Genomic DNA, 27,525 nt, shown 5'->3' on the forward strand with positions numbered 1-27,525 from the left:
ATCCTGAAGATGTAATTTCTTAAAATGGGATTTACTTTTGTACATTGATTCCCTGATTAATTATCTAGTATTTTATTACATGATAACTTTATCCTTCTGAGTAACCCCAGATTTCAACGAGGTCTATGAATCCACACACTGATGCCTTCTTGTGAGAGATACTAATGTCCCTTGATCCTCTCAGTCAGGATTATTTCATTTGGCTCTGAACTAAGCTTTGTAAGTGAAAATGGTAATTAGTGGAATATGTTCATGATTTTAAAAGACAAAAGTAGGAAGAAAAGAAAGACTAGTTTCAGGAAGTTTTGGTGGGGCATGGAGATGAAGCCCAGTCATAGAATGTCTACCTTGAAAGAAGAATGCCAAAGTTGGATTCCCAGCACTGGAGAGAAAACGTTTATTTCTTCCTGAGATGGTGTCTCACTTTGCTGCCTGCACCACACATCAACTTGTCCCCAGACATACTTTCCTGAGTAACCAAGACTTCAGGTGTTCTGCTGAATCCTGTTCTCAAGAAGAGACCAGAAGGTTTATGGTTTCGATGTGCATGTGCATGCACAAAGAACCCGTTTTATGATTTAACATTTTGTGGCCTCTGTACTGTTTGAGTATTCAGCAGGGTCACCTGCCGCGGACTGACTCTCGGGGAGATCAGGACCAAGGGAGAACAAGGGCGAAGGCTCAAGGAGAACTTGGGATTCGGCGAGGAAATGACAGACAGACACACTCTAGGTAGAATATGCTCCTGCAATTTACTGAAGGTTTCATGAAGATTTTATACAGATTGAACAGGGAAACTTAGCAAGCCAACAAGTGATCTCAGAAATCATTAATCTAAACAATCTTAAGTATTGTTCTATTGTAAGCATACATGTAATATTTATCAGGCAGGAATGTACCCATTTTCTGAGAAGCATGTCTCGCACCATTGACCACAACATTATACGAACAGAAACTAGGGTAAAAGGTGTAAGGTGAATAACAGGTTACTTATTTCTTATACCCCAAGGACTGTATAAACACCAAGGCTTACGCTTCCTTGCTAAGCGTTCCCATAAATGGAAGAGAATGCCATAGCCTCCTTTTTTCTTCATAATTCACCCATCTATTACCGAATTCATCATATCCTCCCTCATAGGGGAGTGGAACTAAGTAGATTCCAGCTCTAGGAGTCCACCATCTGCCCTTGATCAAGTACTGAACATATCCCCCAGGAAGTTTCCTGGTGGGAATGCCTAAGTTTTCTAACTCCTTTTCTGCAGAACTGTCATGCTTCTTATGAACATTACCGATCAACATTTCTACTTTCATATTCTCAGGCTCAGTATCGTTCTCAAACATCATAAGCTGTTTTTACTTTACACCATCTAAAAACTGTTCTAGAGTTAATTTTTTATTCTTAGTAGAGTTATAAATTCCCTCCATTGCCCTAATCATAGGAGGGGCACATTCAATGCTTAGATTGTTTCTTGTACTCTGATTGCGTGCATGATTACTAATAAGTGTTGAATTAGCTGTTCTTAGACAAACAGCTAGAAGAAAGCAGGAAAGAAACAGAGCGCAGAAAACAGCACATTGGCGTCAGCAATTAGGTCGTCGTGACTTCATGGGCAGCAGGAACCTTTACAGTAACCGACTGCCAAGGGGTCACCGGGGGCATCCCTCTGAAGAGTGCTGGCCCTCTGTCCTCAGCTCTCATCCAGTACAGAAGCATCTCTGCTTGCTACACAGGCGAGGTCGCCGTGGACGTAGCAGTCACCCGCGTGCTGAGAAGCATTGCCACCTTAGATGCATGTAACGTGGACAGGTACCTGTGTGTGCATGTGCCCCTCCTCCTGGCCCACAGAATCACATGCCATTGCCAGAGTTCCTCATAACACTCATTTTGCAGGAAGGATCTACTCCTGTAACCTGCTATCCGGGCCCAGCCCTCAGGCATCGTCCCACGAGAACATAATGCTTTGGAAATAACACTGTTTTGTTGTGACTTACACTAATGAATACTTTTTAATGTACATTGTGAAGTTAAGCACATAAAAATATATTTTGTTTTTTCTAGTTTTCTTTTCTTTCTTTTTTTTTTTTTTTGAGATACAGTCTTGCTGGCCTTGAAGTATTTATTCTCCTGCCTCAGCTTCTAGACTGTTAGGATAACAGTCTCATTCCTGGCTAAGTAATATATGTTTTTTTCTCTTTTGGAGTTGCTAGTATGCTCAGAGTCTTGTGCATACTAAGCACATACTGTTCCATTTTGCTGTATCCCTCAGGCCTTGTAAATACTGATTCTAAGTTATACTGATTAAATTGAAGTTAATATGATCCAAGTAGAAATAAATGGTTGCCTAATGAAATTATGTATTTTTTTTTTTCATTTCTTTTTTCAAGGTTGGGTCTCATCTCACTCTAGCCCAGGCTGACCTGGAATTCACTTTGTATTCTCAGGGTGGCCTCGAACTCACGGTGATCCTCTTACCTCTGCCTCCCAATTACTGGGATTAAAGGCATGCGCCACCATGCCTGGCTCAAAATTCTGTAATTTGAGATTTTGAAAATTCTGAGTACGTTTTAATACTTGTCGTGAAAGGAATCAGAGATATAATGTGTTAAACATGTAATCTGGGCTAATACAATTATTTGATATGCTTATAAAATAAAATTAATATTTGGTGGTTTAGAAAAGCTTTATTTAGTATGATTATCTTTGAGTTTTGAAAAATAAATTTATGAAATATGTTGGCTTAACAGTATTCTATATTTAATCATGCAAAAAAAGTTGTTTACCTCTGAGACAGGGTCTTTCTCTGTAGCCCAGGCTGTCCTGAACTCTTGCCTCAGCCTGTCTAGTGCTGAGCAGATTATAGAAGTGTTTGTCACTGTAACTGGCTAAATTGTAGCTGCATTGGCATTTCTTTCCCAATTTGGGAAAAATTTTCTTCCTTGATTTTGTTGAAAATGCCTACTAAGCCTCTGGATTGAAATTCTTCTCTTTCTACTATACCCTAAATTCTTATGTTTGATCTTCTCAAAGTGTCCCGAGTATCTTGAAATTCCCATTCATACCTTCCTATTAGCTTGTCTTTCTCTTTGTTGGACTGTAATAGATCTGCTACCTAGTCTTCTAGTTTAGATATCCTATTGTCTCCTTCATCCATTCTACTGGTGAGACTTTCCACAGAGATTTTTCTTTGACTGACTGTGTTTTTCATTGCTAGAATTTCAGCCTGGCTTTTCTTCAGTATTTTTATTTCCTTACTCATGTCTTGTAATGACCTCCTTAAGCTGGTTTCCTGTGTTCTTTTTTAATTCCTTCAGGAGTTTGTTTTCTTCTTTAATTCCTATGTTTTCTTCTTTGCTGCCTTCTTTGATTTCTTTGAGTATAGATAAAATCATTTTTTAAAAGAATCTTAGTCAGGCATTTAATCTAAAACAGTCTCATTGCGGGTCATTTCTGGTGGATTTATAATTTTTGGTGGGATTGTATTGTCTTGATTCTTTGTGTTTTTTGTAATACAACATAGCTGCTGACTTTTGTATCCTTGAATTGATTTGATGCTTGGATTTTCTACTTATCTGCAGTGTTCTTAGCTGTGGCAGTCCAACTTTATATGCTTTCACGATAGGAGTTTAAGGTGCCAAGTGTAGCTCTTGTACCCCAACCCACCTGTAGAAGTCATCCTAGGTGTGGAGTTTGCCTGCTAAGCAAGTATTCTAGTGGACTGAGTGGAACAATATACTCGCAAATTCTAAACTTCTACTGAGCAATATACACATTCCATAAAATCCAGACAGAGTACGCAAATGTGGGGATTAAAGCAAACAGATAGTCTTATAATGCCAAAAGCCCTAAGGGTCTGTGTTGCTCTATACCCTTAATCCTGTCAGCTGGGAGGTTGAGAATTCTGTTCTGAATTGGGTTCCAGGTCAACCTGGATCTGAATCAAACCCTGCCCCCAATAATAACAGAAGAAAAAGACAAAGGCCCTGTACATTTGAAAACATCAAAGGCAACAATAGTCAACCCCCAAATACAGCTTAATTGAACATGGTAGAGCCAAACAAGATTATGTAACCCATAACCTGCACTTACATGGAAAGAGTTATTAACACTTACAGTGTAGGCCTATGTACCTGTTTTTTTTGGGGGAGTGTCATTCGTCCTTGTTACCTTTTGGGGTGGCTTCCAATCTCACTATTGCTGAGTGCTCACTGTAATCCCTTCATGTTGTGCTGTGGACCGGGTGTTCTGACCAGCTGTGCTGGATGCCCTGCCACCAGGCCTGAGTATGTTCTCAGGAAGGTTGAGGTTCTGATGGTTGGGGGATGGTGGAGTGCAGGAATCCTGGAGTCATATTGAATTGCTCAGCTGGTCCCTCCTGCATTCCTTTCAGTACTCCTTAGCTGATCTCAGCTATCTTTCCTTGCAAGGAGGCTGAGGACATTCGAGAATCCACTTATTTGGTCTCTGCTTCTGCAGTTTGGTGCGAGGTGGGCGCGGGGGTCAGGTAGATCAGGGGCCACCTCTGCCTCAGTGGGATTCTGGTCGTTTTCTTCCTTTCTGGTGGATCTTGGTCACCCCTGGTTCTGTGGTATGCCTAATAAAAAACCTATACACCTTCACTTTTCAGAAGAAGACCGTATTTTGCTGTGGTTTTGTTTAAATTCCTTGCTAGGCTGGATTGGCATGGGTCTTAGGGTGCCATGTTACCCGGAAAGTTGGGTTGTTTTTTTCTTAATATCTTGCATTAAAAATGTTCTAGGCATTTTTGCATTGACTTGTTTGGTTTTGTTTTTCAAGGTAGGGTCTTACTCTGGCCCAGCCTGACCTGGGATTAGGTATGTAGTCTCAGGGTGGCCTCCAACTCACTGCGATCCTCCTACCTCTGCCTCCCGAGTGCTGGGATTAAAGGTGTGCGCCACCACATCCAGCTATAAATAAATTTGGTGAATAAATCCATAATAGAGATAATTTGGTAAGTACTAGACTATTTATGGAATATTTTTCTTCCAAAATGTTTGGGGGAAAGATGTTATTAATGCATTAACTTAGCAACTCCTGCCCAGCCAGAGAAGCAGTTATGAGAAAGTTTTGAAGAGTTGATATTGGCAATTCTGTTGCTTTTCCCTTTTGTTCAGGTGAGTGACTTGAAGTGAAGTGAAAGCTACTTCATCCTCTGCTGTAGTTCCGTTACCTACCTCAGTTACTGGGCCAGGCTGCGGCGTGGGTGGCGACGGTGAGGCACTTATATCCACCATTCACTTGTGTCTCCAAGGTCATTTCTTCCTCTAACTTCTTTCCTATAAAAGACAACGCAATTCAAGTTCATTATGTAGATTAACCCAGAATGCCCTCACTCCCATGGGCTTAAGGCATATTTCTTCTTTCCCTTTTTTCATGTGGGGTAGGAAGTTAGTTACCTGCTATGTCCCTTCTGACCATATTATTTTAAAAGCATATTCTATTCAAAGTCTTGTCTCTAAAGCTAATATCCTGTACTAAGTGTCCTAAATGTTGAGGTGTTTATTTACATGGTCTCTCATAAAACCTGGGCTGCTGTGGGGACTTCCTTGACCTTCCTGCTTCAACAGCTTTTTGATGAGATGTTCATGTTTGAGCATTCCTATAGACTCAGTCATCAGAAAACAAAATCAGAAAAAAGGAGGGAAAGAAATTCTATACTGTTGAGATTTAACTAATCTTGTGGTTGAAAGATGCTATTCTTGGTAAATAATTAAAATCCATGAATGCTAAATGGTGAGTGGAGTTTGGTGAGAGCAATGGAGAGAATGAAGAGAGAGGAGAGGAAAAGAGAGAAAGTGTATGAGTGGTGTAAACTGCATGCACACACATGCTGAAATAAAGTTGGCAGGTCAGGGAAGGCATCAATGGGAGGAAACATCCAGTTACAGGCAGATAGGAGCAGGAGGTTGCTTTTTGATACTCGGGGCAAGAACATTCTAGGCCAGGAGACAGTAAGTTTAGAGCCTCTTCTTTCTTTGCTTTGCAGAAGACCTAAACCTTGTCCAAGGGTGTACTTAAGACAAGCTTCTTCAAACCCAGATCTCTGGTACTCAAAACCTGTACTTTCTTCACTAGCCCAGGTTACTCTGAAAGAAAATCCTTGTTCACCTTAGAAAGTACTTTTCCACTGGGGAGAATGTGTCATACATCATGGGCAATGAGGATTTAACTGTATCGTGTTTCAAGCAAAAGTAATAGGCAGCAGATTGATAGAGTAGTTTTTTGTTTGCAAATTAAAAAACTGCCAAGTTATAACCATCCTCTTCAGAATTGAAGGTTAAACGTAACCTACTGTTTCTTTTTTCATATGTATGTGTGTGTATGTATGTACGTATGTATCTATGGGTGTGTGTGTGAGAAAGAGAGGCAGATAGCAAATGGGTACACCAGGGCCTCCTGCCCCTGCAAATGAACTCCAGACACATGTGCTACTTTGTGCATCTGTATTACGTGGGTCCTGCGGAATTGAACCTGGCTCCTCAGGCTTCTCAGGCAAGTGCCTTAGCTGCTATGCCATCTTTCCAGCCCTTCTTTTATTTCTTATAAAATACACACTGTATGATTTTGCTTTAAAGGTTCTTTTATTCTTGTTTTAAATGTGAACTTTTGAAAGTCTAAACTTCTAATTTTGTAGGAAACAACAGAGCTGCAGCATAGAAGGGCACAAATCTGAAAGCAACAGGGACACGGGACACGTTTCCTCCCCGTGGTTCAGAGGCTTTGCCTCTTGTGTTGTGTTAGCAGAGCCTGCAAGGCGGTAACTCACCAGGATCACAGTGGTGGGCTACGTTTACGTCTGAATAATGAGACATGAGGCCAACATTGGGTCATTGGCAGCTACCACATGGCCTGTACCAAAGACTTCCTTGGAGGGACAGTGTTGAGTGGTTCTTTCCAGTGGGAGCCTTTTTTTTTCTTCGTTGATCGGTTCCTTAGTGTTACTTCTGCATTTGCAGTACATACACATCACAGTCCTTGGGGATCCTAGACACCCCCAGATGTGAGGTGGAGGAATCAAGGATTTTAGGACTGCAGATACGCAGCGTCGTGGAACAGGCCTGCCCGCGCACCTTCCGTGCCAGCGCTTGCTTTCTCCCGACTTCCTGCGTGTGCGAGCGGCACGTCAGCCCGGACAGAAGCAGCCTGTCTCAGGACCACTCAGCTTCCTTACAAAGTACTGGGCACTGCTTTTGAAAATGGATCAAATATGCAATATAGTGTTATGCCACATATTATCTTTTTATACTTATGGAAGTTGTCAATAAAAAGTTTAAAAAAATAGCTGGCCGTGGTGGTGCACGCCTTTAATCCCAGCACTCGGGAGGCAGAGGTAGGAGGATCGCTGTGAGTTTGAGGCCAGCCTGAGACCACATAGTGAATCCTAGGTCAACCTGGGCCAGAGTAAGACTCTACTTGAAAAACCAAAAAATAAATATATAAATAAAAATTTAAAAATTAAGAAATAAAATAAAAATTGAAAAAACTCAAGGGGCCACTTTAGAGTCTGTCGTCTTCTCTGCATCCCCCTGTTTACCTGGGAGCTCCCCCACCCACTTTCTGACCTCAAGAGAATTCAACAGCCTTCTTTTTTGCCCCCTCCCTCCTTTTCTGCTATAAGAAATGCAGTGAGAAGGCAAAAGGAACCTCAGAAAGTAACAGCCATGCTATGGAGGTGCCTTTCCTTTGAGGAGGGGCATACTGAGTGTGGCATGATCTCTGGGCACGTGTTTCCAAGTCAGTGCGGCTTATGTAAAAGGAAGACCTAAGGTGTTTGCAGCCTTTCTGTTTTCTGTCCATTGGGTTCTTTATGCAAACCCTGGGTTCCAAGGTGAGTTCCCTTTCAGGATCTCTTGCAAGGTCCATGTTGCCAAGTTTTAGTTTAGTACCATGAACAGCTTTGGTCCTTTGTGCCCATTAAGTTCTCTATTCCTGTCCTCTACTCTTCAGGCATGTTAAGGGGCTGGTTCTTGCTGTCCTTTGGCTTTCTTTGGACGTACACCTTGCTGCAGACAAGACAGTGGTGTACTGAGTAAGAGTCAGGGCTAACACTGCTTGAGTTTGATTCCCACTTTTACCATGTTAGCTGAGTAATCTTGAACAAATCGTTCAGTTTTGTGGCTGTGTGACTGCTGTTAATACTAGGGGATTTCCCCCTGGCTAACAGCTTCTCATTGCTGCTCCCAAGACACATGCACAGATGTAGAACAGACAGTTTGCCCTTTGTTGCTAATTGCAACTGTACCCCAAGCCATTTGTGGCTTCTGGTGCAATGGTCTGGATAATATCTGCACTTCTGCAAAGACCTCTTCTCACTGCTGTTGTTGTTGGATCTCGTCCTGTTATTACTTCCCCTGCCTAGGATGAAATTAGAATACCTTTGCAGATGGCACAACACACAGTGGATATTCGCTGCTTGCCATGAGCTTCATTTGTAGGAATCGTTTCTTTTAATCTATAGAATGCACTGGAGGACTGACATTGCTCCCGTTCTGTAGATGAGAAAATTAAGGGTTGGGGAAACTGAGCAGCATGTTTGAAAACTTTTGAACTTATTTGAGGAATCAAGTGCTGGTGACTATAAAGCACATGCCTCTAACTACCACAGGACACTGTTTCTACAGAGGAAGCTCACCTTTACTGACCACGGGACACTGTCTCCCACAGAGGAAGCTCACCTTTACTGACCACGGGACACTGTCTCCCACAGAGGAAGCTTACCTTTACTGACCACGGGACACTGTCTCCCACAGAGGAAGCTCACCTTTACTGACCACGGGACACTGTCTCCCACAGAGGAAGCTTACCTTTTGTGACCACGGGACACTGTCTCCCACAGAGGAAGCTCACCTTTACTGACCACGGGACACTGTCTCCCACAGAGGAAGCTTACCTTTTGTGACCACGGGACACTTTCTCCCACAGAGGAAGCTCACCTTTCGTGACTACAGGACACTGTCTCCCACAGAGGAAGCTCACCTGTAATGACCACGGGACACTTTCTCCCACAGAGGAAGCTCACCTTTCGTGACCACGGGACACTGTCTCCCACAGAGGAAGCTCACCTTTCGTGACCACGGGACACTTGTCTCCCGCAGAGGAAGCACTCCTTTAATGACCACGGGACACTGTCTCCTGCAGAGGAAGCTCACCTTTAATGGCCACGGGACACTGTCTCCCATAGAGGAAGCTCACCTTTCATGACCACGGGACACTGTCTCCCACAGAGGAAGCTCACCTTTCATGGCCACGGGACACTGTCTCCCACAGAGGAAGCTTACCTTTAATGACCATGGGACACTGTCTCCCACAGAGGAAGCTCACCTTTCATGACCACGGGACACGGTCTCCCACAGAGGAAGCTCACCTTTCGTGACCACGGGACACTGTCTCCCACAGAGAAGCTCACCTTTCGTGACCACGGGACACTGTCTCCCGCAGAGGAAGCTTACCTTTAATGACCATGGGACACTGTCTCCCACAGAGGAAGCTCACCTTTACTGACCACGGGACACTGTCTCCCACAGAGGAAGCTTACCTTTAATGACCACGGGACACTGTCTCCCGCAGAGGAAGCTTACCTTTAATGACCATGGGACACTGTCTCCCACAGAGGAAGCTCACCTTTCATGACCACGGGACACTGTCTCCCGCAGAGGAAGCTTACCTTTAATGACCATGGGACACTGTCTCCCACAGAGGAAGCTCACCTTTACTGACCACGGGACACTGTTTCCCACAGAGGAAGCTCACCTTTCATGACCACGGGACACTGTCTCCCATAGAGGAAACTCACTTTTCGTGACTCCAGGACACTGTCTCCCATAGAGAAAGCTCTCATTTCATGACCACGGGGCACTGTCTCCCACAGAGGAAGCTCACCTTTCATGACCACGGGACACTGTCTCCCACAGAGGAAGCTCACCTTTAATGACCACGGGACACTGTCTCCCACAGAGGAAGTCTGGACTTCTGTTAACCAATGAACTGTTGGAAAGGAAGACAGTAAAACCCCCAAACAACTTTGGTGCTGTAATATTTCTTTTCTCCTACCTTTCTTGCCATAGGTGCCTTGGAATATTCTTTGCCTTTGACTCCAGCCAATTTTTCTTTTGACCTTGGAATAACATGATGTCCTTGCCCTATAATAGATTGTACATTCATAATTGAATACAGTGTGCTGGCACTTAGCTGTAGAATGCTTATTTAACATGTGTGATGTCCTGGATTTGATGCCCAGCACCACACACATACACACAGAGAATGTAGTCTTTTTCAGCCAGGTTTTTACATAACATTGTTGCAATGTGGCATTTGTGTGAAGCAGGGTTAGACTGTGTAGTACTTGTAGTAGTCACACTGGAACTTAGATTCCCTATTGCTCTCTTGAAGCACACAGCATGAGCTAATTGCCTTCACTCTGGTGATGCTACCTTCCCTCTTCACTCCACGTGAACTTCATGCCGATCATCACAAGACCTCTTTTCTAACCCTAGTGTTTGTCATGTTGTCTTCTGCTGTTGAATTCACTTAGCAATGACATAGTACCTTTGGTTGTGATTTTAATCCATTAACTAATATTATTAACCTATTCTCCACTGCAGCAAATATAGTAATTTCCCCCCACATGCCAGGGATAGCTGCTCCGGAAGGTGACAGATCTTGTGGACACCGTACTCTGTGGTCCTGAGCAGAGAGCATCATCGGAGTGAGTCCAGTGGTGGTACCGCAAAGGCAGCCAAGGAGTACCTGTATTTAGATACAGATTTCTGATGCCTCTGCTGAAAAGCCCGCATGTCTTCACCTGGCGAAATTTTAAAATGTAGCTGCGAGTCAGTCCCCAGTCCTCAGTGCAGCCACAGTGTGGTGCCTGATGTCACCATGGCCTCTCTGTCCCACAGATGCCCAGGGAGCGCACAGCAGTACAGTGCTCACTGATGAGTTCCAGAATTTGTCATCAGAAAAGAAACTTGGTGCTGCTGTAGGAATGGCTCAGAGGCATAGCTAGAGCTCCTGTTTGCTGGTGTCAGGAAAGGCTGTTAGTCATGGCAGCAGTTTCTGCCCAACAAAATGTTAGGAAAGTTTTATTTTGATGGTAAAAGCATGATTTGAACCTGTCTCCAGTGTTCACATAGGGAAAGAGTCATTGAATTTAATTGGCTGCATACTGTAATTGCTCTTGTAATGACTTCATAGACTCCACCATAATTATACTAGAAGCCATGTTAGTTGTGGTTTTCTTTTGAGTCCACATTGCGTGACAAGGGCTGTATGCACATCATCTAAATTGTGTGACTGCTCAGACTGGCCTTGAACTCACTGTGTAGCTGAGGTTGACCTTTGAAATTCTGTCTGCCTGTTTGTACCTCCCAAGTGCTGGGATTACAGGTGTACCCCACCGCACCCAGCTACTGGACCAAAGATTTTTATCTATGTGGTGCCCTTTGGTAGCTGTTGATGGCTATGCCTGGTTATGCATCTATTCCAGTCTGTAAATTTTCAACAAGTTGAGAAATAAGCCAAATATTAATCAGCGTAGCTAGTGGCTTTGTTGCTGATAAGGCAGGATTGGAGAACTCAGAAGTGTCAACTCTTTTATGAAATGAAAACCCTGATCCCACCCTAGCAATTTTGATAGTCCGTCAATGACAGCTAGAGAGGGACCAGAATCAGGGGTCATTGTCTTGCTTATTGAGTGGCAGGCAGCTAGCTCCATGTGCTGGAGAGAGTTGGAGATTGGGTCAGAGACTACTAAACTGTCAGCCAGTGTTCCCACTAGAGTTCCCAGGCAGTTAGTCAGTTCCTTCTGAGAATTTGATTCAAAGAAGGCAGAGGAGAAAGGGCTGCTCTACCCCTGCCTCCCCCTACGAAGCTGGCTGCAGATCTCTTCTGAAAGCAGGGGAGAGAGGTTAGGGGTCTCCACCATAACACCAGCCGCAGAAGTTTTGTTCTTTAAAACCTTTTTCTTCAAGATCTTCTTGTGCCATTATTGTTTCTCTTTTGCCATTGGGGAACAGAACAGAGACTACTCCATTTTCTCTGCTTCAAGTACAGAGAAAGAAGACTCACAGTAGAGACCAAGCCATGGCCATTCGAGACACACAACTAATGTGATTCTTTCCTCTCATGACAGGCGATGGAAATGCATTCAGACACTGGGAGAAGCTGGTAGTTTGCAAGAAGCCAGGATGACAAGAACTTTTTAGAATAACTGGTAAGTCAATTTTTTATTAGCTCTTTGGAATTCCTTTAATGATAGGTTACATTGTTCTTTAAACATCATGTCAAAGGACATAGCTTAAATGTGTAAAAGAGAAATGATTTTTAAAAGAGAATATTCAAATACAGAAATTGATGTTCACATTTGAGAAGAGTTTTTGTATAATTCTTGCCTGCTAGGATGTGTTATTTTTAGTTGGGTGCACAGGCACCATAGTATGGTGGACAGAGAAAAAGTGTTTAAAGATTGCCAGGAAAATTCCTTGTATCAGGTTGACATTTAATTAAACTGGGAATGACCCATCTGAAAGGCAGATAGATGTTCTTGATCTCAGATTCCTAGGGTCCAATTTCTCAGGTAGATTTGGTGGATACATTTGGGGAGTAATTATGAACAAAACTGGTTAATGAGTAAAATTTCGTCTATTGTCTGCACCTCCTCCCTGTAACTATTAATATCTGTTGATTACCTGAAAGTTACATCTGACTGATTTCCACGTCATTGCGATACTAGTCCGGTAGTGCATTTGGTTGGGGAAAGATCGGTTGGTTTTGAGTCAGGCATAGGTCTAACTCATTCTTAGTTAACAGTGACTCAAGTCAGAATCTTATTTTACTCATCTGAATCTTGAAATTGGTAATACCTTGTGTTAGTTACTTTCTTATTGTTGGACAAAATGCCTGACCAAAAATCATATGAAGGGAGAAAGGGCTTACTTCAGCTGACAGGTCAAGGTGACAGGCCACCATGGCATGGTAGGGACAGTGGCAAGAGCGTGAAGCAGCTGGTCACATTGCATCTGTAGCCAGGAAGCAGAGAGTAAGGAATGCTGCTGCTCAGTCCTCCTCCTCCTTTTTATTTAGTCAGGGACCTTCGCCCAGTACCACCCTCAGCTAAGGTGGGTCTTCTCACCTCAATTAACCTAATCTAGAAACTTCTTCACAGATATGCTCAGATTTGTTTCCATGGTGATTCTAAAGCCTATCAGGTTGATAGCCAGAGATAACCATCCCATATAGTTGCTTTCTGTTCTTACAGTTTGTATCATGATTTGCACATAAGTCTGCCTTCTGACTCAATTTGGGCCACGGAAGCACTGTAGCTCCTGTGAACAGGGCTGAAGAGCACGTTAGAGAGCAAGTGTAGGAAGATGCCAACATGGTGGCTCTGCCAGGAGGGCTTGCAGTGCTCACAGCTTTCACCCTGTCCATGGAGGCGCCCACAGCAGGGCTAATAGTACATCATTGCCGTGCACTGTTTTCTGTAAACCAAATAGTCACAAATACCATCAAAAGCATGAGTCACAGTTAAATAATCAGAAGTGAGTTTTAAATTTTTTCTATATTTATGGTATATTTCCTTTAAGTTTAAAGTTACATAATTTAACTTTTACTAGAAGCTGTGCTAACAATCACCTGGCCAGTAGTTCTGAGATTTAAGTCATAGATGCTAATCTTCATGTTGTGAAGATATTTCAAAGCCACAGTTCTTCACGTTTCTGTTGCCTCTGTGGAGGAACAGCTTGGTTTGGTTCAGAATCCGTGCTTGATTTAACCCACATTGTTGTGACCACATGGCTTCTGGAATTGAAGGAAAAGACAAGACCAATTTAGAATTAAAACCTTTATCTTTTTTAAAAAATATTTTTTGTTTATTTATTTGTTTGAAAGTGACAAACAGCGAAAGAGGCACAGAGAGAGAGAGAATGGGCGTGCCAAGGCCTCCAGCCACTGCAAACGAACTCCAGACGCGTGCGCCCCCTTGTGCATCTGGCTAACGTGGGACCTGGGGAACCGAGCCTTGAACCTGGGTCCTTAGGCTTCACAAGCAAGCGCTTAACTGCTAAACCATCTCTCCAGCCCAAAACCTTTATCTTTAAGAGTGCAAGTGTCACTCCTGAGTGTGGACTCCGCTTTGTAGTTGGCCTCTTCTGGCTGCTCAGTGGTAATATTGGAGATAGGGCTCTACACTCAATTCTTCTACTTTTCCCTTCCCATCTGGAAATCTGAATTCCTTCAGGCAGTACACCTCTAGGGTCAGCATTCCAGGGCATCTTCCATTTGAGCACTGAAAGCTATTTGGCTTTTGATTAGAGAATTAAGTTTAATTTATTTATTTAATTGAGAGAGAAAGAAAGAGACAGAGGGAGAGAGAAAGAAAGAGAGTGGGCGCACCAGGGCCTCCAGCCACTGCAAACGAACTTCAGATGTGTGTGCCCCCTTGTGCATCTGGCTTATGTGGGTCCTGGAGAATTGAACCAGGGTCCTTTAGCTTTTCAGACAAAGGCCTTAACCACTAAGACATCCCCCCCCCCAATTAAGTTTTAATAAAAATTAAATGGCCTTCAGACAGAGCCTAACCAAGCCTGCACGGTTTACAGGGGATTTTACTTTCTACCTCTGCTCAAGGCTGTGACTTCCATGGCTGGCTTGGCTATAAGAATTAATTTGGCCAGTGCTATGGAAATGACATACCACATGGCATTTATGGGCAGAACTTTTAGTAGGCATAGCCTGGTTCTGATGTCTGTGTCATTGTTGATGTCCAGTTTTAGGTTGCTCCTCCTGCCTCGTTCCCAGTACAGAGGACAAGGCATTTGCAAAGAGTAAGATGGGAAGCAGGCAGAAGCCTCTGCGATGCTGAGGCCCTTTGTTCTGCAGGGAAAGTTAGTCAACAAGTGTATGTCTTTCCTCTACTCAAGCTTTTCTCCTCTCTCTCTCTCTCTCTCTCTCTCTTTCTCATGCACACACATACAGAACCTCCTTCTTACCACGATACCTCTGTCAGTAGTTGTCCACAGTTGCTCCCTGTATTGAACAGACTTCTCTAGACAAATGAGGCATCTAAGTAAGAGATTTAGGGTTGACCAAGATGACCCTTGTTTTTTTCTTTAAATGTCTGTAACGTATAGTCAGTGTCAAGATGTAGGTAATCCAGGGCCCAGTAGCGGCCTTTGGGAATCTCAGAAGGTGGTGCAGATGTGGTGCAAGACGCGGGCAGGAGGGTCTTCTTACACGTAAAAAGATGCTGACCTGGTCGGTCCTGATGCCACTGGCCGGCTCTCTGCTGTGTGCTGGGCTGAGGTCATGCGCCCGCCCGATGCTTGGCAGCTCAGCATATCTTCTCTGCCTCTCTTCCTCACCTTGTGTTTACTTTATCATTTAATTTGCACTGAGTGTTAAACTGCCCGTGCTCACTTTGTAGTTTCACTTGAACTGACTTGCTTACTATGCATGTCCTTTCTTTGACTATATCACAAGTTTCTGAATTTCACAAATGACACACTAATTTTTGTTTCCTGTCATATAAATTGTTTAATTAAGCCCTTCATCAGTTGTTCTCTTTGATTTTTTTCCCCCTCAGGGTATTGCCTCACTTTTCCACAATGTATTTAACAAGTTCATTGTTGTTAATGATGGTGCTCCTCTCCTTTTATTTTCTATGTGTCGAAGGTTCAGTTGGTCTTGGCCTAACGATACCTTAATTTGGATAATTTGGAATTGACTCAAAATTCAGGGTACATGGCTCATAGCCTGACATGTGTCAAGGAGATCTAACTTCCTTATTCCATGCGTGGCTCTGTGAATGAAAGCCAGAGCTTGTGGGGGTCTCACTCGCCGTGGTCTGTGTGCCAGTTAGCTTCCCTTTCTTTCATGACTGAACTCGGCTGTTTGCTACCCTAATAGTTCTGACTACCTCGCTATTTTGATTTTGGAAGGCATAGACCTTTCATTCATTCATTCATTCAAGTTAATCTTTTGAGACCGATTCCTCCTATATAGCCCATGCTGGTCTTGAACTGGCAGCAACTCACCCGCCTCAGCCTCCCAGTACTAAGACTTTAGGCATGCGCCACCATACCCAATATAAGTAGTGCTTGCTTTGCTATTTTTTTTAACTATTCAAGTGAGTTTCTACAAACATACGATCTATAAATATTTAAGTTATTTATTTATTAGAAAAAGAGAATGTGACTGGGTGTGGTAGGCCCAGTGCCACTGCAAGTGAATTCCAGATGCATGGGCTCTTTGTGGATTTGGCTTTGTATGTGTACTGGGGCATTGAACCCTGACCAGCAGCATTCAATACACACATATATATGTATATGTACATATATATTGTACATATATGTACAATATACATATATATATATGTATATATATAATTTATTTGAGAGAGAGGAAAAAGTGTCAGAGACAGAGAACAGGCCCGCCAGGGCCTCTTTCCACTAGACACATATGTCCCCCTATACATCTAACTTTTGAGGATACTAGGGAATTAAACCGGAGTCCTTAGATTTCGCAGGCAAGCACTTTAACTGCTAACCCATATCTCCAGCTCTGATTTTTTGAAAGATACTACAGCCTGCTTGTAGTGTTGTGTGTATATTAAATGTATGTAAACCAGATGCCACTGTCATTGCTATTCAATAGACATACTGAGCTTTTTTTTTTTTTCTTTTCTAGGTAGAATTTAAATACATTTTCCTTTAGGAAAAATGTTTTGAATGGACTCTGAGTAAAATATTAGAGAGATTATTGATGTAATATTTCAGATCAATCATTAGTTAAACAGGCTTTTAGGGACTGCCCAGAGAGGCTGGCCTTTACACTATAGACATGTTGTCTCCAGTGAGTGTACTCCAAGTGCTAGGCAAGAGTTCATTGACTTTAGGCCTTAAATAAACTTTGAGAATGTAATTTATTACCAGGTTGAGAGCTCTTGGGTAAACTTTCACCTTAGGCATCAAATGGAATTGCTTGGTTGGTGGTATATTCTGAAATTGAAAATGAGCCCTTCGTTGCACTTTTAGGAAGAAACTCACTTTCTTCCTGGACTAACTATGTGGTCTTTGTGTAGACCAGCACATCCCAGGCACATGGCCCCAAGCTGGATGTTGTCTTTCTTGAGAATTAAAAAAAAAATTATAACTATAAAAAGAGGAACAGTCCCTCTCAGTGGCAAAGCAGAAAGCTCAGGAGAAGAACACAGGCTTCAGGAGGGGGTGGATCCTTCTTGCCCTGACAGAGCTCCAGCTACCCTGTCATTTCCCACGGGCATGTCCACCTACCTCGCTTTTGTTTGCGCTGCTGCAAATGCCATTTCGGTTGCTTGGGAGGTAAAAATGCAGGTTAACTTATGTGGGCTGTTTACATTCAGAATATATTTAGAATTTCAGTGCCTTTGTCATGGTGGTGATGATGAAGTACTTAATTGGGTAATAGAGCACCTGCCTGAACTGTAACGTAGCTTGTTGAGAAGTGAGGTAGTGTTTATTCCCACCTGTCATAATAGCAGAAGTGTATTAACACTAGTCAAAGGGAATTGGGTGTGTGGATGTGTGTGTGCTAATGACTCTTGATAGACATTTGCTCTAATGCAAATATGTTACTTGACTTTAGACCATTAAAACAAATGTATACCTATAATGGATGAATAATGTGAACCGTCCTTTGCTGGCTCTGGTTTATTGTTTGTTGGTAAGCAAACAGTAGGTATTTGTGCCTGTAACACATACATTGAGAGAAGTGCTTATATGGAAGAAAGATTTGTGTTTGTCAAATTGTCAAATCTGTGTCTCTGTGGTCCTTGCTGGAAAGGGAGGTATTGTGACTTACTGCCTTTCTTCTCTTCTGTGTGTTAGCGTTTGGGAAACTGAGATGTGATGCAACACATTGTTTTGACAACTCCCCTTCCTCTTAGGAAGTATTGGATTTTGCATCCTGAGTACCAGCATTCTGTATTGTTGGAAAATGTAAAGATCAAAGAAACACACCTGCTGCTTGGGTTATGCTAGCCAACTGGTTAGAACAACTGATATTTGTTTATTCTTAATATGTTAGCAAAGCTTTCCCGTCTCTGTTGCGGCGGTTACATAACTTAGAGGATCTTAGCCTAAGATCAACAATGAGTGCTCCGAATCTGGAATCTTCTGAGGCCTTGGAGATACTTCTGAGACACACTGTCACAGATTATAAAAGATTTATTTGAGGGGGGGGAAGGGAGAGAGAGACAGAGAATGGGCGCCAGGGCCTCCAGATGCTGCAAACGAACTCTAGATGCATGCACTACTTTGTGCAAGTGGCTTATGTGGGTCCTGGGGAATCAAACCTGGGTCCTTTGACTTTGCAGGCAAGTTACTGCTACACTATTTTCTCTAGCTGCTCAGATGGACTCTTATCTGGTGGGAGAAAGGTTGGAAGTCTTAGAAGGAAAGCACGAAGTATGCAGAGTAAGATCTACTGCCCTTTGGAGGAGAGAAAAGGAATGCCCAGATAAGGTCTGCTAGGCATGGAGGTGACAATGTGCCTTTGGGAGAGCCATAAGTAAACCAATGAGCTATTTGGCAGGGAAACATAAAGACCAGTATCTGCACGGGTAGATGCCAGCTTCCCAGTGACTAACTGTTCTCCCCTTGGGCCTGTGGGTTAATTGTAACATGTTTCCCCAGCTATATTGAAAATGCTTGCACTTGGCATTTTAACTTTAGGTAACAAAGGCATCTAGAAACAATTACCTCTTATGAGAATGTTGTTCCCAGATTGGTAAATGGTGGTCTTGTTTCTGATGTATGAAGATTATGGGACATATCTTTGAAGTATTTGAGTTCTGATTGCAGCTGACAGCATCTATGGAGGCTTCCTTCCCTCTTCCTGGGTGGAGTACCTACCTGCTCAGATTTCTAAGCTTGATTTCATAGCTAACATGTTGAGGGTTCACTTAGTACAATTAATTGCAATACCTTGTAAACAGAAGGTAGTACTCTCAAAAATACACATTTTCTTTCTGAACATTTGAGAAAAAAAATGCCTTTTAAGGAAATTGTTCTGTATGATCTCCTATAAAATTACAATTAAGTAATTGAGAGAGGAAAGGTTTATGACATGATGACTTAGTGAACTTTGTCATTTACCGGGTGATGGTGATGATGTGTCTGGAGGCACAGGAGGAGGAACCTGCCATCTGGAACAACAGTTAAGTGTCACCCAACGAAGTGCCTCTGGCAGAAGAGGATGAATGCCAGACCTAGAGTGGAAAGAAGGGCGCCCGCATGGGAAGCCTTCAGATCACCCCTGTTGATAGTGGATCCTTAGGAGAGGGGGTGGAGCTCTGCTGGTTCCCAAACCAGTGCAGAACTAAGTACAGGGTCTGCGAGTGGCACCCACTTTCATGAGGAGCACAGTGGCTTAGGATAAATGTTAGGCATAAGCCTGTCTTGCTTTTAGCCTTTTTGACCATGGTTCGGTCTTCCGACTGGAAGAACTTGTCCAGAAATAGCTTCGGAGAGATGAAACCGCTTACCTGGTCACTCACAGGCTGGGCTGGGTCTAGGAAAGGTGCTTTTGGTGCCTAGCTCCCGGCACTCTTGGCTCCAGGTTCTGTTGGCTCCTGGCTGGTCTTTCCACTTTCTCATGCTGCGGGGGGAGGCGGGGGGGAGTACATTTTAGGGCTCGACTTTAGATTTTGTTTTTGGTTAAACTCTATTTTTCAGAAACCATGTCTTGTAGGATGACTGACTCTAAAAGAAGTCAATCTCAAGAGGTCTCCAAAACCAAGGTTTAATTTGTAACTTAAAAAAAAAATCTCTTCCTGTTAGAAACTCTCTGGTAAGCAACTGTACAAAAGAAATAGAGCCCCAGGAACAAAGAGATCTATAGTCTCCGATAATTTGTTAATTCTCAACTATTTAAAGTCTGTTTAAAATGTTTACTTTCAAAATGAAGTTTAAGACACAGCAATCTAGATAGAATATTTCTGGAATTACTCTTGCTTTTTAAAAACTTTACCTAGTTATGGCCTAAATGAAATTACCCCATAAAAGCTTTTTTTTCCCTTTTTCTTTTTTTCTTTCTTTTCTTTCCCTTTCCCTCTTCCCTCTTCCCCCTTCCCCCTTCCCCCTCCCCCCTTCCCCCTCTCCCCTCCCCCTTCCCCCTCCCCCTTCCCCCTTCCCTCTTCCCCCTTCCCCCTTCCTTTCCCTTCCTTCTTTCTTTCTTTTTGGTTTTTTTGAGGTAGGCTGACCTGGAATTAACTCTGTAGTCTCAGGGTGGCCTTGAACTCACGGTGATCCTCCTACCTCTGCCTCCCAAGTGCTGGGATTAAAGGCATGTGCCACCACGCCCGGCTTCAAAGCTTTCTTTTTAAAGCCTTTTTTTTTTTTAATATTACAAGAAGGGAGACAAAGATGCATGTGCCACTTTGTGCATCTGCCTTTACATGGGTCCTGGAGAATCAAACCTGGGTCTCTTAGGCTTTGCAGGCAAGTACCTTATCTGTCCAAGGCTCTTTTAGAAAATAAAATTTAGTATATAAAAAAATTATTTTACAATACCAAATCTTAAGAATCCTAAACCAAAGCTTCTTAAGGTCTCGTTACTCTAATAAGGGACCCAACCAGGTGTACCCAAGAAGTATTAAAGCTCTAAAGTTCTTTGTGTATTTTAGCATAAAACAGAATTAAAAAAATACAGGCCACTTTGTATTTGTTGTTCATTTATGCTGCTAGGAATTGAACTTGGGACCTTGTGCGTGCTAACTGAGCTACATCTTAACCGTTTTTAAAACCATTTTTTGAATTTTGAAACAGGGTCTCCCTCAATGGGGCATCAGGTCTTCAATTTGGAGTCCTTCTGCTTCACCCTCTGGCTTAGCTGGGATTCCAGACCTGGGCATCACGCTCTGCTCAGCTTGTGTATGGTTTTGGAGTTTGACTCAAGTCTCAGCCGGACAAGTCTTAGCATTTCCAGATTGTGAACTCCACTCAGCTCTGCATATTTAGTGTTATGTATAGGTCTATGGCAAACTGTTAGATGGGCATTTTGCTCCTCATCAATTTGCCCAAGGTCACACATGGTCAGAGGTTAAGAATGCTGCCTAGGAAAGGAGAGCTTTTCCCAGCAGAAAGGAGTGGAGCTTCCATGCACTGATGGTGTCTGTCCTGACAAGGTTACTTCCTGCTTCACAGAAGGTTCGAGGGGCAGTCTACCACTTTCTAGAAGTCGTGCTTAAACAGTTGTTAAAAGCTTGCAGGCTTTAAAAGAGGCTGCTAAGCCTGATGTGAGTCAAGAAAGGAAAGTTCCGCCTTAACCGGCAGTGAGCACGCTTATTGGTTAGGATTGAACGGGCTGACTCACTTCTTTTTGCGGTGGCCGAGGGCCACACCCAGCATTCCAAAAACCCTGCGCTGCCGGGCCGCGCCCGCTGGCCTCGCCGCCGCACCGCCCGACCGCCCGGCCGCCGGACCGAGCCGCGGGAGCCGCCGCCCGGGCCGCCCGTGTCCCTGCGCGCGAGCCCGGAGCCCGAGCCGGAGCCCGAGCCCGAGCCGGCGGCGGGACCCGCGCTCGGCGCGGCCGTCCTGGAACTCTCCCGGGAAAAGGAGATGGTACGGTGAGACGCCTTCCTGGGGCTGCGGGGCCTCGGGCGAAACCGCGAAGCAACGAACCGCTCCTGCCTTCCCGAAAACAGCCGGTATGACCACCAGTGCGTTTCCCTGCCAGGCGAGGTCGGGGGAACGGATTTGTTGTTGTTTGACCAGATCCGGCTCCAGTGCGAAACCAAGCACTTCTAGTTACGCGGAGAACCCTGGCTCGGGATGTAGGTACCCGAATCCACAAATGTTCTCGGTGGTTTGAGTCAGGGACAAGAAGAGGTGTCGGTTGGCATTGTCAGACTTGGCCGATGCGGATTTCTTGAAAGGGTGAGACTGTATTTACCGCTCGGTTACTTTGGGGAAGTGCACGCGCTGGCTCGGACTCCAGTTCCTGGATACAAGGAACTCGGGCTTGTTGGCAGCCAGCTGGTGAGAGCCCTGTGCCGAGCAGAAGGGAGCACGTGCTCCGTGTTTTGGAGCAGTGTGTGCTCTCAGCTAAGCCCTCTTGTCTGGCCAGGTAATTAGTCTTGTGAAAATGCCTGCAGAAGAACGCGTAGGATTTGCTCCCCTTTCTTTTATATGTAGATCTTAGGTTACCCCAAAACAGACATCTGGAGACCTGAGCTCTGGTTCCATGAGCAAGATTCTACTTTTCAATCGCGTTAGCACTTGTGTGTGGTGCTAGGAGTCCAACCCAGAGCTTTCGACATGCTTCCGAAGTATTCTGCCCACCCCTTGAGTTACCCACTTGTCCATTTATGCAGAAATAAATTTGGTGGACTTCTTTTAAGAAACTTGCCTTGCTGAGTGTGGTGGCACACACCTTTAATCCCAGCGTTTTGGAAGCAGGTGAATTCCAGGTTAGCCTGAACTAGAATAAGATACTACTTTGAGAAGCAAAAAAAATAAAAATAAAATAAAAAAATAAAGAAACTTGCCTTGGAAAAAAGATTAGGCAGCAGTATTTCTGAAATAACTTTTTTGGTAGTGGGTATTGGACCCAGGGCCTTTGCCCATTCTGGGATAGACCTCCAACGCCCTGGCAACTTATTTTTTTCACAATAGCTTGAGAAGATGGGGGACTGGGAAAATAGTATCTTTTGATTACTAAAGAAACACAGTGCAAGAGATTGTACCATGATGAGAATGTCATTGTACTAGAAAGTCAGGCTGTGATGGCCTGGTAACAGACAGTAAGTGATGAATTGTATTACACTTACAAAGGTAAAAACTGGGGGCTGGAGAGATAGCTTAGTGGTTAAGGTGCTTGCCTGCAAAGCCTAAGGATACAGGTTTGATTCCCCAAGTACCCACATAAACCAGATGCACAAGGTGGTGCATGCATCTGGAGTTCGTTTTTAGTGGCTGGAGGACCTGGCACACCCATTCTCTCTGTCTCTTTCTCTCTCGCCAGTAAATAAATAAATTAATATTTTTAAAAGGGTAAAAACTGATGCAGGCAGTAGACAGGAATAAAGGAGAGTTGAAGATGGCTCTTTGTAGCTGACTATTCTTGCAGGTTTAGAAAGAAATAGTTTTTAAATGCAATAATTAGAATTACTTGTTGTAGTCTTGAGTTATCCTATGAGCTGTTCAAGCCCAGAGGCAAATTGTTAACTTCAGCTGCTTTAAGTTAACCCATCAGGTGTCTCTGTGGAAGCAACAATTTGGAAACTTCCTTGTTTATTTTGAGAAACTGCCTCTGATGTTCACTGAAGAATGACCATGAGGTACTACCTGGGTAGCTGGAAAAGCTCCATCAGGTGGTGAGAATAGGAAAATGTTCTATTAAATCCTGAATGTTTGAAATTTAATGGTTTAATTAAACTTGAATTTGTACTAGATTCACCTAAAGTTGTGACAAAGACAAACATTTAAGAATCTCCTTTTAATCAGGAACTGAGATGTTTTGAATCCATTTTTTAATCTGTTTTCATAATACCTTAAGGTGGAGCTGGCTTCATGGTTAAAGAAACAGTTACATAACCGGCTTCAAATTTCACAGCTAGTTAATTCAGTTGACGTTAACTTAGTATTTAAGGTTCCTTATTTTCCTCATGTGGCTCCAATTGCTGCTAAAACCATGTTGATTTTTCTGCATGAAATCATCCAGAGGAGATTCCTGATTCAAAGCATACTTTAAGTGATTTAAAAGTTCTCAATGCCCTTGTGCCAAAATCTCAAAGTTCACATAATGATATATTTACTCTGGGAGCTTGTGGTTTTCAAATATTAACCGAGTAAGCCCTGCTCTTAATGCACCAGCCAATAATACATGTGGCTGCCTGGGAGCTTCAGATCTTTGTTGACTTTATCTCTCTCCCTTCTCCTGAAGCCCTTTTAGTTTTGAATGTATTCTTCCTGTCCCTCTCAAAGTACCTTTCGGAGTTTCTTCAAGTATTAAACCAAGAGCTAGATCCGAGGGTTTGTAGCCGCCAAACCTTCTGTATTTAATGTGCAGTATTTTATGTGCTGTGTGAAATGTTCAAATTTGGTTAGCATTCAGGTTGAGCATTAAACGTTCTCATTAAGAATAGTGAGGTAGAAGGCATACTTCCTGAGAGTACTAAAACTTGTTAGAGGGTGGGAAAGGCCCAGAGGGTGCCATCAGGGGTTGTTGACTCTGAGAGCCCACCTGCTCTGGCACCTGTTAGCATGCCACAGTGCAGGAGAACAGTGTCAGAAGGTCCTGGGCTATGGCAGCTATTCTAGGGTTGGGTGTCGCTCACCCCGCTTTCTCATCTTCTCCATTTATTTGGCATATGATTGCCACCCACCTGCTAGGTAAGGAAGTTTCAGCCACTTCCTCAGAGCTCTACATTGCTGCTTTAAATGACTCGAGTTCATGAGGTTGTTGAGAACATGCCGGGAATTGGGGGTGTGGCTCAGTGCTAGAGCATCTGCCTAGCATGGACAAGACCCTGGGTTTACACCCATGCACTGCAAAAACAAAACAAACAAACAAACAAAAAAAAAAAAAACACTTGGAAGAAAATCCTAGAAAAATCACAAAGAGGAGGAAACATGCCAAAAATTAGATTGAGAGTATACAACACATTTTTGAAAACATGGATTGAGATCACATAGAAAAATGTGATGAGGGCCTTGACAGATGGCTTAGTGATTAAGGTGCTTGCCTGCAAAGCCTAAGGACCCAGGTTTGATTCCCCATTACTCATGTAAGCCAGATGCACAAGGTGGCACATGCATCTGGAGTTTGTTAGCAGTGGTTGGGGGGGAACACCCATTCTCTCTATCACTCTCTTAAATAAATAAATAAATAAATAAATACATATATAGAAAAAAAGTGATGAGGGTCAGGAGTGGTAGCACTTGTAATCCTGGTACTTGGGAGGCAGAGATGAAGATTTCAAGTTCAAGGCCATCCTGGGCTACATACTGTGACCCTTTCTCAATAAAAATAAGGAAAGGAAAATGAAGCTCAGTTCACACACACTAGCATATGCTCACCAAAAGTCTCTCATCTCTAACGTCATTTCCTTTTGGAAGTGTGAGGCCAGTATTTTAGGTATTGTCATAGATGTGACATGTTCGCTTCAGTGGGACATGTAACACTGCTGTGCATGGTCTTCATTCAAAATAGAAAATGTGGGGAGAACAGCAGTATAGATAAGTGGCTTTGTGTCATCTACCCCAAAAAAGGTGATGTCAGGTCTGAGCAAGGTGCCAGCAATATACCTTTATGAGGATGCTTTAGAACTGCAGAGTAGGGATTGGGGGACCTCACATTGCTAGAGGTGGAGTACTTAGAGCCTGGGAGGTGGTATTCTCACCATCTTTGGTGTATTGCAACACACTGGAGCCATACTTATGGAAGTTGATTGTCACGGCATGTACCTGCATTTCTTCATTGCACAAAGCTTGTTAGAGTATGAGTATTCTGCTTAAAGACTACTGAAAGCCAGGTGTGGTAGTGCACACCTTTAATCCCAGCACTTGGGAGGCAGGAGGAGGAGGATCATTGTGAATTTGAGGCCAGCCTGAGACTACATAGTGAATTCCAGGTCAGCCTGAGCTAGATTAACACCCTACCTCAAAAAACAAAACAAAACAAAGACTATTGAAGATGCTACAGGATTAAAGAAGATGATCTGTATGAAGTGCTTCAAAGAAAGGACTGTAGTGAATTGAGGATTGTAGCTGTTACAGATTTGTTGCTGGTGGTGGTGTGGCCCTTGCACTACCACTTGATTGGGCCACTTCTGGTTATGTTTTGAGATTTTGGAGAGAAACCTGAGGCCATTTGAGTGGTAGTCTGAAGACACTGTGTCTGGAAGCAGAGCCAGTACCTGCTTAGTACTCATAGTGTAGGGAAGTGGTGGCTGGGCTGGGCTGGGCTGGGAAGATGGCTCAGTAGTTAAAGGAGGTTGTTGCAAAGCCTGACGGCCTGGGTTCGATTCCCCAGTGCCCACGTGAAGCCAGATGCACAAAGTGGCACATGTGTCTGGAGTTCATTTGCAGTGGCAGGAGGCCCTGGGGTGCCCATTTTCTCCCCACTCCCACCTTTCTCTGTCTGTCTGTGTCTCTGTCTCTGTCTGTCTCTCTCTCAAATAATAATAATGATGATAAGAAAAGAAGAGTGGATATGGCCACTTTCCAGATTCAGTATGTATTTCCTCCTGTTTAAGGGCCTACAGCTTGGTTTTAAGAAGAGTCTCTGCAGAACTGGGTACAGGAGAGTTTGCTCCTGGAATCAGTGCAGGTTTTCCTCGTGTGCTTACCTTAGCCTAACTATTTCTTCACAGTGAACAGTTTCCCCACTTGGGTGAAGGTAACAGTATCTGGCTGTGGATAGCCAGAGATGGTCCTGCCATCTTACAGTGTGCACAGGATGGCCTCATGACCAAAGACTTATCCTGTCCAAAATGCCAGTAGTGCTGAGGTTGAGAAACCCAGGTTTAACAGCTCAGTGTGTTAGCGTCTTTCAGATTTGGAAAGTCATCTTTGTTTTGGCCATATCCCCCAATTAACTTGAAGACTGTGTTTAGGAAAAAGCTTTGCAAGCTAGCACATTCTGAAGTCTGCTGGTGCATGTACTGAGCATGTTCTGCCATTGGTAGCATGATAAAACGTCAGTCACCCATCCCCTAGCAGAAGGTGTGACAGTGGTTTGGAAATGAGACAAATTTATACCCGCATTGCAGCTTTCCAGGTATCTTGCTGTGGTCATATTTCATGAGTTGACACTCAGGGCCTTGCACACATATACAGCCTAAAAATATATTTATTTCATCTTCTGAGAGGGGTGAAAACTTTAGACCTGGGGAGCTGTGCAGCCCTTGGAGAGAAGCTGTAGGAGAAGACATGCTTACGGGGGTGGGGCTAGAGGCGAGTCCGTTGTGTGGAAAACACATGTCATCTACTTTACTTCGGTCTGCAACTCACCAAGAAAGAAACTCTTGTGTCTGAGAATTGCTGCACTATAAAAGTTTCTCATGTTTGTTGGTAAGCAGTATAACTATGGCTTTCCCCTGCTGTTTTGGTACTCTTGTTTCTCAACATATTGTCCAGTGCCACAAGAGGTAAGCAAAGGGGTCAGTATGGTCATCATAGTTCTGTCAGCCTCGGGCCTAAAAATAAAGTGAGGAGGTCACGTGATCACTTCTGCTTCCCCTTTGTGTCAAACTGCACTGTCCACTCTACAGCAACCTGTGGCAGCATGGAGCTTATGCAGAAGAGAATCAGCAGTGTGGGCCTTTGCCTCAGGGTGAGATTTGTGTGTGAGGAGAAATTCCAGTTTTTACAATCCATCTGCTGTTTACCCTGTGGAGGGCCTTCACAGTTTTGTTAATTTTCCCGATAATGAGGAATTCTGTGACGTGGAAAAGTGCTCTTAATCATGTTGGAAAGTTGAACTAGTGGTACTTATAAAAAAGAGTTCTGCCTTCATTCTGCGACTGA

General features: G+C 43.6%; 1 protein-coding gene across 14 annotated transcripts in view; it reads left to right on the forward strand.

Moving 5' to 3' along the window:
* Positions 1-27,525, forward strand: part of Sgms1 (sphingomyelin synthase 1) — a 296,894-nt gene that overhangs the window by 174,139 nt on the left and 95,230 nt on the right. For 10 of the 14 annotated variants that reach the window (XM_045154617.1, XM_045154610.1, XM_045154666.1 and 7 more), the window contains one exon: positions 12,150-12,230. The gene's annotated coding sequence lies outside the window, so the exon portion shown is untranslated. Of the gene's footprint in view, positions 1-9,376; positions 10,044-12,149; positions 12,231-21,554; positions 21,931-27,525 lie in introns of those variants that run through there. The other 4 variants (XM_045154640.1, XM_004653193.3, XM_045154683.1 and 1 more) reach the window with 4 other exon arrangements.

Source organism: Jaculus jaculus, chromosome 1 (assembly GCF_020740685.1).
Source record: "Jaculus jaculus isolate mJacJac1 chromosome 1, mJacJac1.mat.Y.cur, whole genome shotgun sequence".
NCBI lineage: Eukaryota > Metazoa > Chordata > Mammalia > Rodentia > Dipodidae > Jaculus > Jaculus jaculus.